A 13,533-nucleotide genomic window follows, 5' to 3' on the forward strand; every position below is an offset into this window, starting at 1 on the left:
CAATTAGAAAGTACACTGTATAGTCACCCCCCCCCCCCCCCTTGAAAATAAATACGCACTATTGCGTATTGCTATTGTTTCTTTATTCTACATTGGCTAGAGGTATAGGGGAGGGTTGAGATCTTAATAAACATGTTTAACCCAGCTGCGTTCTTGCGCATGTCCTAAGTCAGGAGCCTCTGTCAGTTCTAGCAGTCTATAAAATTGAGGACAGAAGCTGCTTACTTTTTCATGTTTTGTTGATACATGTACAAATGTATTTAGATTTCTTGATTGCATCAATTCGATATTATTATCCATGTTTTCTGTCTATTGCAATGATATCTATAAAAATATATATTTTTTGTTGTCAGAAACCTCTAATTTTCTTTTATATGACATTAGATTTTATCATTAAGATGTAAAAAAAATATTACAAGGCCACTCCTTTTCCATTTTCCCTTACTACCGGTTTGTACAATTTAAAATTTTCCCGAAATAAGTAAACTAATTTATTTTTTCAACCATAAAATTAAATGAAATAAAACTATCATATTTGATTTTTAACATCGCAATCTCTTAATTGAAATATACCCCTATGACTGCGCTAAATTCAAATCAAAGAACAGACAAATTCTATCAATTTGTTTACATTAATTTTAAATTATTTTTTAGAAGATCGCAGTTTCTTCATTAAAATTCTCGACTATCATAGCTATCAGCTGACTGACAAAGACCCCGTCACCATTGAACTAAGTATCATAGTCTTATCAGTGGGACGTTTTACGAGATTTGTCTATAAACCGAACATCAAAGCCTTCGTCTTTTTAAACTACTTTAGAAAATGGCCTTCAAAAGGTCTCTGTTGCATTTTATTTCATTTTAAAGTCGAATTAGCAAAAAAAATACTTAGATTGGATTATTTACATTTTGAAATCAACGCCTTGATGGAAAGTCGTGTATTTTTAAATTAAAGGGATTTAAATAGTTTATAAACAAAAGATTCAACGGCCGTCATTAAAATAAGGTAGGTTATTTATTCTCTTGTTTATAAAAATAACACTTTTATATTAGTATTTGTATAATAAATAGACAAGATACTTTGTAATATACATTATACATATGTGATAATAACTTTTAAATTTCATTTTTTTTTCAGCCTGTAATTTTTATCTTTGTCGATCTTTTAAAAACCGCTACATTTTTCCCATTCGTCTTATACCAACAATAGTTTGATTTTATTAATTTGTATCAAAGATTTTAACAAAAAGTTTCTTTTTTATCGATTAATACAATTTACCCTTAGATAAGAAGAAATTATATCGCTTGCAAATTATGTGAAAACAATGAAATCACGCAAAAATGAAATTATATACTATATATTTTATGATTCAACTCTAGATAAGTAAAATGTCACACGTTTCGTCTTAAGGCAAATTGTTATGAATATATAAAAATGTTTGTATTTTTGGCATTCAATATTCTATATATACAATTAGTTGTCTAACTATGTGACCCACCCAATAATCAAGTTAAGTTATTATATACTTATACAATGACTTTCAACTCGAGATGTATTATCACAAAATATGAATTTGTTGACTTAAAATACAAAATTAAATTAATTCTACTTACTATTGTGAAATTAAACATACAAAAAATATAACACACTTTTCTTACATAAACATGTCATTTGTACGTTTATTTCAACATTGTATATCATTATTCTTTATTCGTGTCATTTTTTTTAAACCTTCGCTTTCTAAAATCTTTCGTTTAAATATGATTTTGATATGCACATCAATTGAGGAAAACTCCTAGCAATTAGCAAAGCCACTCGTCCGTCTAGTTCAAAGTTTCTGTCAAAAAGGGGAGAAAAGAGAATACCGTGAGGTCAATGCGAAGAGGGACAAACAACAACAAAAAAATAAAAACACGAAAATTCATTCAAAAATTCACAGAAAAATACAAAAAAAAAAGAAGATAAAATTGCGAATACGTACCAGATGAAATGGAAACTGGGGGTGGGGTGGGGTAGTCAGGTGCTCTGGAAGGACAATTCTTGTTATTCCGAAACCTTTAATCTTAACATGGATGCATCTAACCTGAATAGCCTAGTCGTTATATTTCACTGCTCTACGATGGCTAGTGTGAGAGCCGATCATGTAGGGGGGGGGGGGGGGGGACATTATTCATTGTCTTGTTCTTCTTACTTCATACTATTGTATATGCATATATGTACAGCAAACTAGTTTGTATTGTTCATTATTTCAATGTAAATTATTCTTATCCCGTATTCGAGCGGTTTTAATGTGGTTTTATTCTAGTTATATTTAATTTATTATTTGAATATATCACTACTAAGAATGCACCTAAAGACGAGTACAATTAAGGACGAAAGATATAAAATGCACTTATAATTTCACTTAATTGTATCATAAACCAGAATGATCTGACTTTATTAATTAATTTCTAAACTGAATATATATAGAGTATTTGGTGGTTTTCTGCACTTTGGTACCTTCCCCGTTTACATTCTCAATTGTATTCTCTAAATGAAAGCAATTTGTAATTGGTGCCCGTAATTGGTGTGTGGGCTTGAGTAATTCAGATGACTGTTGTCGTTTGCTATCTTCAGCTACTGATGTCTTTGTTGCATACACCAGACCGTTGGTTATCACTGCTGCATTGTCACGCTCAAGGTTATGAAAGCCTCTCATATCTTACATATATGAGTTGGGTTTAGCTCATTGTTGAAGAGGATACGATGTCCTGTAAATATTCACATCTTTGTATTTTGGTAAATAGATGTCTCAAGAGCAAGCATACATTATCTTCATTTTAATATTCTTGATTAACACTTTTATTATGCAAGATTATTTTTCACTTTGAATTCGTGTATGGGAAAAAAACGGTTGCAGCATGTTTATTTTGATTCAAATTAGGACATAAACAAATATTGTTAATCTAAACATGAAATAAGTAGAACATGTACTCATCAATTTAAATACTTACGGAAAATTGAAGAGTGTATTATCCAAAGCTTATCAGAGATTTAAAGGATACATGCGAATACGAAACTGTGGATAACAAATAGCAACTATTTGTTCTAGGTATGATCTATCTGAGTGTAAACAAACTGTCTCCGTAATTGGGACTAGAAATTGCTTATTAAAACTGTGATTCAAATTTATGTGGTCAATGTATCTTGTTTGTTTTGTTCATCGGGTGATAAAGAAAGCTGGTTCATGATCTATTTGTTTATCTATTAATTTATTTTATTTTATGAGTAGATAGTTCTTAAAATGGTGATCTTTGAATTTAAAGGCAGTGCCTTTTTTCTTATTGTTTGTTCTACGACAAGTGTTGCACCTGCCAGTCAGAGAGACAACCGCACACAAACCTAAACAGACCAATAAACTTACCATACATTTTGTCACCATTTTAACACTTAAATTATACTTTGAACAACATATGACTCAAGTTCGAATATTCATTGAAATGAACACCTTTTAATTCCAAATAATTTGATGAATTATTTGTTGTTTTTATTTTTTTTTTTATCTCAAAAATGTGCCTTTACTCTAAAAGATGCACATGCACCAAAACCCCTCACAGACATGCCCTCAAAAAACGCACCAGCAAGCAAGTGGATTCAAACCAAAAAAACAACTGCGACATAATTATTGAAAACATGTGTATCGTTTCATGTAGCAATTGCGCAATATCGATTAATAGATTTTTTTCGGCATGTTTAAGCGAAAAAACCTGTGAATTTAACTTTGATTATAAAACTTATTTTATATATCTTAGTGTCGAATAAACTGCCAATTAAAAGAATAAGATAGCCTGTTAGAGTTATTCAGTCCTCAGTTTTTATGCCAAATCCTAGAAGTAGATTTTGGCTCCGAATGGTCTAAATGTAATTTTCATTCATAAAAAGTTTCGTTTCTGCAAATAAGTTTGTTAATTTATTATAAGCTTATATATCAAGTTAACGATGACATCGCAAGAACTATTTTTGTCAGAGTGGGGCTACTTTTAAGTTCTAAATAAGAGCGTATGAATTTGTAGCCTGGTCCCGAAGTTCTTTTTGCCATATCATTGTACGTTCTTTCATATATATACCTTTTAATTTCCCTCTGAACGAAATTATTAGAAGAGAGTTCCCATATGTGAAGGATACTGTAAGTCGCAGACTATGCACTAAGTACAAAACCAGTACAAAAAGCCATTAAAATAGTTCCACATGTTTCAGAGAAAATCATGCAACCAGGTTAAAATCAAGATTTTGAACTGCAGTTAATCCAAGATAAAAGTGTGTTACTAGAACAGTTGTTAAAAGTTGTATGAACAACATGAAGATCTTTTAAGGATTAATTATAAGTAATACAAACATTTCTTCAAATCTTGATTCGTTTTTAATATGTAACTAGATTATCAAACGTGCATTTGAAAGCTACGAAATCCTCTTATTCATTTCTCATTGAAACTGTAGTTTAAAAATGCCTCATGAACGATATAATGATATACTTACCTTAAGATCTTCACTTCGAGTCAGGATGACTGTATAGTTTCTTCCATTTCTTCATTCAGGGATCGTCTAAAAGTGGGTTTTGAAACACATTTTGCTTATAATAAATTGATATTAAGTACATTATTAATGCTATTAGAATTATTTCAGTTATGGGTTTTTCTTTAAGGCATAAATATAATACGAGTATACGTCGCAATTCATTTAAAAATAAATTTTGAGACAGTCCCTGAATAGCGAAATGGAAGAAACTTCAAAGTTATACTGACTCTAAGTGAATATCTTGGTCAGTTACAGAACATTAATAAAACATATTCGACACTTACAATATACTTATTCTCAATTAAAGCCAATTAAATCCAAATAAACATTTTGAGATGGTCCCTGTGTAGGGAAAATCAAGTCATGCTGACTCGAAGTGAATATCTTGGTCATTGGCAGCACATCAAGAACACAACTTGAAGTACAATGCACGAATACCTCTGAGACGAGGTCTTTTCCTTGTCTTGACAACGTTGACCACATGGCCACTGATGCACCTCACACACGTATGAAGCTATACAAGTGTGTATGTATGAAGCTTTATTATATACTTAGTAGTAAATACAGATAAATTGTATGTGTAATACAATCAATGGCAAGCGTGCTGTATCAGCCACCCGTGATAATATCCATATCAGCACGGTTGCAAAAGCTTTATCACACCTTTAATCTGTATGACGTCATGCATCGATTGCAGTCACCGTTGCAAAGGCTTTATCAAACCCCTAATCAGTATGACGTCATGTCAAACCTTCTTATCTGTATCACTTCACATGTCACATACAAAAAAAACATCTACTTCAGGTATATGCATATAATAAAGTGTATATGATATGGCCTTTTCAATATCACACACCGTATCAACCATAAACCAATATAATCCCTCGAGCAGAGCTCTTGGGATTATATTGGTGTCTCGGGTTGATACGGATGCGATATTGAAAAATTCATATGATATTCTCTATTTACATATACATGCATTTGCCTTAATTAAAACCCCAAAACTGATAAGATATTTATAATGAACAAAATGTGCTTAAGCCAAATTTCAGTCAAAACACATTTTGAGACGGTCCCTGAATTGGGAAATGCAAGAAACTATCAAGTCATGTTGACTCTAAGTGAGGATCTTCTTATGAATTGTGAACATTTTGGTGTACTAACAAAATGTATATGCCTTAAATAAAACAAAAAATACAGAGAAATGTTGTTACCTACTAAATATCAATATGCGTCGCAAGTCATTTAAAAATAAATTTTGAGACAGTCCCTGAATAGGGAAAAGGAAGAATCTATTAAGTCATGCTGACTCCAAGTGAATATCTTGGTCAGTTACAGTACATCAATGAAACAGCTTGAAGTACATTGCACGAATACCTCTGACACGTTTATCATATTATTATTTATACTGTACTCGTTCTATTTGAGCAGTCAAAATGCGTTGACTGTGTATTCTATGTCTACTTTTTCTCATGAATATTTAAATAGAAGTTGCCGAAATAATATTTTAATTATTCATACAACCTCTTCAACCTGTTCTTGTGCATACAACGATGCATGGAACGACCCAACCTTGTTTCTTTTGCAATTATAGGAAAAACATATTTCATTTGTTAATATTTTTTGTTTGCAACCTATAAATCATTATGTTTTATGCTTTTGGTTGATAATTTAGTCCATACTCAAACGATTTCGTTCACCATCGAGTGTGGGTTTCAACAGGTAAATGTATATTTCATTGTGTTGTATATTTCTCTGCGAGCATGATATGAGGCCTTTCTAAGGAGGATTTTCCACCATATTTAAATCAAGTAAATAACCTTAACGCGTTAAACAACAATTGAAAATGTTTGTTCTAGACTGCAGTATAAAGACAATTATAATAGTTCATTGACTTAAAATATCAACGATATAAGGATTTGGCCCGAAACGGGGAAATAGCTCGGCACTGCCTCGCATTTCCCCATTTGTAAGCTTCATCCTTATATCGTTGATATGTCAAGTCAATGCCCTATTATTGTCTATTTATAAATGTGTGTCACCTTTCTTCGTCTCGACAACGTAGACCACCGATGCTCCTCAAGTACGCAGTCGGAAACCAGGTTGAAATAGAACAAAAGAATCGAAGCTATTTGTTAGAGAAGGCGATAAATGTGTACTGTATTGTTTACTATAGTGACAACAATTTTAAAAGTTAATAGAAACAAACAAAATTACAATTTTCTTCTCAATTACGAGGTGTTTTATTTTAAAAACACCATTTGCTTAAGTTTTCAATTTATCTAGAAAATGGTTAAGCCGAACAATTAGATTTCAAGTCGAAGACATGGATATCTTTCAAGTTGGATGAAGAAAATGCATAACCTCCGATTTTTTGGAAAAAAATACCACTGACGGAAAATATATCAATCTATTAGTTCAAAAATTTGCGTGTCTGCCCTTCCATTATGTGACTCAAGAAAAAATGGGTAACAATTGTATCGAAAAGAGAAAATCGAGTGCACCTTTTTATGTTAGGGCGTGTTTGAGTTGAATATTTTGTCTTGATATCGTACAAAGTAATATTATTTCATACATCGTCTCGCTTCAGATTCTATTATTTTTTATATATCAAAGCTACAGATTGACTTTATAACACAAAAAATTAACAGTACTAAAAGATGAAATATATGGGTCAAGTGAAATACCTAACTAATGAGTCACAAAAACAGAGAAGGTGTGTTCGAATAGCTATTTTTTTACTGAAAGTAGTTGACGACAGTCTTTCAAGTTGGATGATGAAAATGCATATCTTTGAAAAAATATAATTTTTTGTGTGTGAAAACTAGGATTTATAGTCTTTATACACTAAAAAAGTCTAGTCTGCCCTTCCATGATTTTTTTTATTAGAATTTTTTTAAATGTTTATGAATTTTCGAAAATTCCACCTGACAACCGATCAGACAATAGTTTTAAGTTGAAACAATGCAGACAAGATCATTAACTGATGCTCATTAGCTAGTTGATACATTTGTCTTTTAAAATACAACTGACATATAAGGATCGTAATGGTACAATGTGGATACATTTGTCGGTTTCCATGAGCAAAACTGGTAGCGCGTCATCCCTACAATGGCTTCCATTTCTACGATTGTGAAAATGAACTGGCGTAATGGGGAGATAATTCTAACGAAGTAGAATCCTGACTGTACGTACATGTATATATACAATATTAGGTCCATGAAAGAAAAATATAAACTTATTTGTACGAGGCTTAGAAACTGGGGAAGAGTGAGGTTCTACCGAGCCCTTCCCCAGTTTTGCGCCTAGGACAAAAAAGTTTATATTTTTATGACATTGACCTAATATTGTTTTTTATACTGCAACATAAACTAAAACAATATTGATAGCTTTTAAAATCGATAAACACAAATGTCAAACTTATTTTAATCCCTTAATGAACCCCTGAAAAAGTGTTCCATTATGAAATTGACATTATACAAAATATAGCTATGTCACTATATTTAGATAATAAACACAACTAGTTGCAGTATAAAAAGATATTAAAGTGCATGAGTATGAAGCATTACATTTAGATGTACATGTACAGTATATGCCTTAAATATAACCCCAAAACCGAAAAGATATTTATAACATTTATAATGGACAAAATGTACTTAAGGTTCATCATAACCTTTTGGCTAAAATGGCCGTATTTACACCCCAAATTTTACTCTGAGTACAGACTAACCTATACACCTGCAACAGTTTTAATGGATGTCAGGAACTAGATATATAAATTCTAAATGCATTTTATGTTTCAGAAAATTATAAACTTTTCTAGATTTTGCTATCCATTTTTTTTCGTTCCTGCAGAAGGTGCAAAAATTAACTGAGTAGTGAAAACGATTGAGAAGCTCCCCTCATATTATCAATGTTGTGAGTAGTATTGATTAAAATGGACAATAGACACCTGTAAACAATAGGTTATTTAACAGGTTTAAACTGTGTATCTGAGTGGACCGTATCAAATGAAACTCGGGTGTTTGTTTATTTTGCTATCTTCTGCAGACTGGAAAAAAATGAACATCAAAATCCAGGTAAGTTTTTAATTTTCTGAAACGTAGACTTCATATAACTTTTATATATCTAGTTCCTGCCATGCCTTAAAACTTTCCTGGATGTACCAGTTTGTCTGTACTCATAGTAATTTTGGAGGTGTAAACACGGCCATATTTTTCAATTCCTTATGATGAACCTTAAGCCCAAAATTCAGTCAAAACACATTTTGAGACAGTCCCTAAGTAGGGAAATGGAAGAAACTTAAAGTCATCCCGACTCGAAGTGAATATCTTGGTCAGTTGCTGTACATCAATGAAAAAGCTTGTTCATTTTTAATAAACTTAATTAATTGAACTTTACATCAATTTAAACCAAATGTTAATCAAAAAAAAATTTGAGACGGTCCCTGAATAGGGAAATGGAAGAAACTATTAAGTCGTGCTGACTCTTAAGTGAATAACTTGGTCAGTTACAGTACATCAATGAAACAGCTTGAAGTACATTGCACGAATACCTCTGTCACGTCTATCATATTATTATAAATGTGTGTCACCTTTCTCGACAAACGTACACCAATTGACCACCGATGCCACTCACCGATGCCCCTCACGTACGTATAAAGCTATACACGTGCATGGGTATTAAGCTTTACAAGTAAATGTATATGCCTTAAGTATAACCCCAAAATCGAAAAGATATTTATAACATTTATAATGTACTTAAGCCAAATTTCAGTCAAAACACATTTTGAAACAGTCCCTGAATAGGGAAATGGAAGAAACTATTAAGTCATGCTGACTCTAAGTGAATATCTTGGTCAGTTACAGTACATCAATGAAACAGCTTGAAGTACACTGCACGAATACCTCTGACACGTCTTTCATAAATTATAAATGTGTGTCACCTTTCCTCGTCTTGCACAATTTTTCATTCATATCAAACCATTATTAAGTATGTGCCCATATGTCGGATTATTTGAATTGTTTTAAACATGAGAAGTATCTTATTAAACAAATATGTAGGTACAGGTGTTGATAAATTTAAATCGTTTAAAGATGCGTCAAAATAAGACTGATTAGACAAAGGATTAATATATATAGTGTTTATATGTACATTAAAATCATATTAGATATTTGGACTACATGTATCGATACTAATTGAAATATTCTCCGTCTTGAATATGCCTGAAATATTTGCCCCTGTATAGCTGTACATTTAAGGAGGTAGACCTAGGTTAAGGGAAATAACTCTTAAAATCATCAGTACGTTTGTGTCAAGCATTTTCAAAAATATATTCTAAGCTTCTAGGTTACATAGATTATTTTCAATCTGTTTCAGGTGAATGCTTAAAATACATTGATGAACTTGACTTTTACAAACGCATAACTGATTTAAAGAGTTATCTCCCTGAACCAAGGTCTACCCCCTTAAACTATATTTGAGATTTGAACTATTTCCTATTAAAATGTTTTTGTCCTGAATATGCCTGAAATATTTGCCACTGGAAAGGTGTAAGTTAAAATTGTGGTAGAGATTTATAATGTTTCTTTTTATAATATTCTCGTCCTGAATAGACCTTAATTAATTGCCACTGGATAGGTGACATTTAAAATCATAATTGAGATTTTGACTATTTCCAATTAAAATAGTCTCAACCTTAACATGGGTGAAATATTTTACACTGGTTATATGTGCATTTAAACCATTAAGAGATTTTAACTTTCTCTTCTCTTTTGTATACGTGAAATATTGGCTACTGGAAATGCGAACACTAAAATCATTTTTGAGATATGGACTATTTCTAAAAAGAATATTCTCGTCCTGAATATGCAATTGGATAGGTTAGTGTTAGAATCATTTTTGAGATCTGGACTAGTTTCGATTAGAATTTTCTGGTCCCAAATATGCTTGAAATTAATAACTGATGTTTAGACTGTTTCTAATTAAAATATTCTCGTCCTAAATATGCTTGAAATATTTGCCAATAGCTAGGTAGACATTTAAATCATATTTTAGATTTTAGGGCCCTATATAGCTTGCTGTTCGGTGTTAGCCAATGCTCTGTGTTGAAGACCGTACTTTGACCTATAATGGTTTACTCTTACAATTTGTGCCTTGGAAAGAGAGCTGTATCATTGGCACTACTTCTTATATTTATATATCTTTGTTGTTGGTCATGATACAAATTTTCTAACAAATTCAGTCCTGAAAAAGCAAAAAATATTAATATTGAAGTATCTATGACAATTTTTGAAAATCTTATACTGTATTATCGGTTAAAATTGGATTCTGCAGATAATGGGACAATCGTATTTCACAATTGCAAATAAAAGTTCCATTATTGGTAAACTTTCCGCAATTACGCACAGGTCATTAATTACAGCTTCATGCCCCCCCCCCCCCTTTTTCAACATGTCAATAATCTTTCAAAAAGAAAAATCTGCCCTCTATATAAATAAGTTTCTTATGATATCTTAAAAATTTGAAATGTTAAAACTCTGCTGGGTACCTTTGCACAGCATTTTCTGAATTACTGCATCGTAAGTTATTTAATGATTGTCAAAACTTGGGCAATCTTCTATCATTATTGTGTATCGTGTGTCGTAATTAAAAGCTATGTGCTATTTACGTACCGATTAATCATACACAAATATTTGAAATGATAGAAATTGTGTGAAAAATTGCACCATTAAATGATAGAAAATGCAGAAAATGAGATAATCAAATACATATCTATTCCAAATGTAAAGTAACATGCAAATATACGTGGTGTAATATGTATAGATTATTACATGGCATTTTTCATATCAGACCCTTTATCGGCCCAAGGTTTTGATATCAGCCCAAGAGCCGAAGGCTCGAGGGCTAATATCATGAACGAGGGCCGATAAAGGGTCTGATATGAACAATGACATGTAATTATCTTTTTATCATATACTTCAGCAGAAGCAATACAGACAAGAACAACTAAAATTTAATTTTGTTTGTCTTTGCACTCTCAGATAATATTTACAGACAGCCAAAAAAAAATCTTAAATTTAATTGTTTTTATTGATATTACAAGCATTTTATTTATCTTGTCACAACAATTATCATATGTTCTTCAATTATATTGTTACCTCATTTATGTCTTTAAAACATTTTTGCTCCTCAACCATTTTGTGAAAAGTCGTATCACTTGTCGTTTTCCGCGTTTTGTTTTCGTTTTTAATCAAATTTCCGGAAATGCACGAAGTTGCATGTGATAAACGTCACGGAAATTAACGGAAAGGCATGTGATAACATTCCGGAAGCAGTCAATAAAGGTACCTTTATCAGCCCGCTTTGGAAGTTCTTAGGAATCTGGTCAATATACTTAGTAATCCTTTCATAGCCTTTTAATAATTTCAAATGTTATTGAACTGTAAAATTTTAGTAATATTGTATACAAGTATATGATAATGTACAGTATCGGGCAGACGTGAATCACATCGTGACGTAGAAAGCATATCATGTGACTTAAATTGATGATCGATATCTCGTCTGTTTGCGAGATACATACATTTAATACCCGAATAATATATATGATGAGTCAACAAAGTTAATGTTTTAGCTTGATAAGACAGATTGTTGTGTTATCTGAATTGTTTCTCTCTTCTTTTTTTTCTTATGGCTTTGCTACACAAATAGGGTTTGCTCATTGTTAAAGTCACGTTCCGAAACCATAGATGTTAAAACCGTTGTCCTTTGGTCTATGGTTGATATCTCATTTTCAATCATACCTCAAATCATATTCCCCCCAAAACTTCACGATTGTATCCAATTCGGTTTATTCGAAGTGTTATTATTACAATTTCATGAGCATATTTTGAATATTAGAAGATGTGGTATGTTTTCTAATGAAGACGTAGAAAGTTAGTACAAAATATAACTATAGGCTCATCGTACGGTCTTCAATATTATGCAAATAAGCAAAACGCAGGCCGTACGGTGACCTATAGTTGTTAATGTCTGTGTCATTTTGGTCTTTTGTGGATAGTTGTCTCATTGGCAATCATATCACATCTTTTTTTATAATATCAGAGGCTTCGCACCAACGTAGCATTGTCAGCACGTTCTCACAAATGATGTTATAAAACAATTGATAATAAAGCAGGAACTGATAACCTTTCCATAGAACCAGAGTTGTCTCCCTCTTTGTAGTAGAGTTTGTCTCACTCATTCTTGAGTTTCTTTTTTTTTTTTTATTGTTGATTTCTTTTCGGCGTTTTGTTTTCTTACTAAATGTTTTTTCTGTTCATATTTAACGTATTATTTTGAATACCCCTTGTAATCTTTTCTCTTTATTCTCAAGCACATAAGTGTCAATTTCTTTGCAAGCTATTATGAATTATTTGATATGGCCTAAGCCTATCATCTGAACCTTCTTAATATTTGTCATCATTATGTATTCAAACTCAATGTCGTTCAATTATCTAAAACACTACAAGATATCCATTTCATGTTTATTGTAATGAAAAGACAATTATTTGTAATTTAAGAATTTGTCAAAAATATCACTCATTATACAATGTTTCATACACAAATGTTGAGAATTAAATATGTCAATGTAAAGGAGGAAAATTTTAAGAATGCCATAATATAATTGTAAAGAATAACTTGTTCTGATGATAGGAGATACACATTGAGATACGTTGATATGTGGAGGGGTTATCATTTAATTTATTTTTTCCCGGGCTGTTCTTTAAATCTTAATCTCTTGATAAATTACAGATACATGCACATATGTAATATAATCAGCAAACCAAATCAACTTTATAATACTGCAATAAAATAAAAGCTATAGTTGACCAATAAATGAATTCTACAAAAAACATTACCGGTCCAAATATTATACTGCAACATATATATCCTTAATGATGCTCAAATGTTGAAAGTCTTTGACAATTATTGTATCA

General features: G+C 31.6%; 1 protein-coding gene across 2 annotated transcripts in view; it reads left to right on the forward strand.

The window, feature by feature from the left end:
* Positions 1-747: 747 nt before the first annotated feature.
* The window catches only part of LOC143059716 (protein Wnt-6-like), an 82,662-nt gene continuing 69,876 nt past the window's right edge, over positions 748-13,533 (forward strand). For both annotated transcript variants that reach the window (XM_076233264.1, XM_076233266.1), the window contains exon 1: positions 748-1,006. The gene's annotated coding sequence lies outside the window, so the exon portion shown is untranslated. The remainder of the gene's footprint in view (positions 1,007-13,533) is intronic.

The sequence above is a fragment of the Mytilus galloprovincialis genome, chromosome 14 (genome assembly GCF_965363235.1).
Source record: "Mytilus galloprovincialis chromosome 14, xbMytGall1.hap1.1, whole genome shotgun sequence".
Classification (NCBI taxonomy): Eukaryota; Metazoa; Mollusca; class Bivalvia; order Mytilida; family Mytilidae; genus Mytilus; species Mytilus galloprovincialis.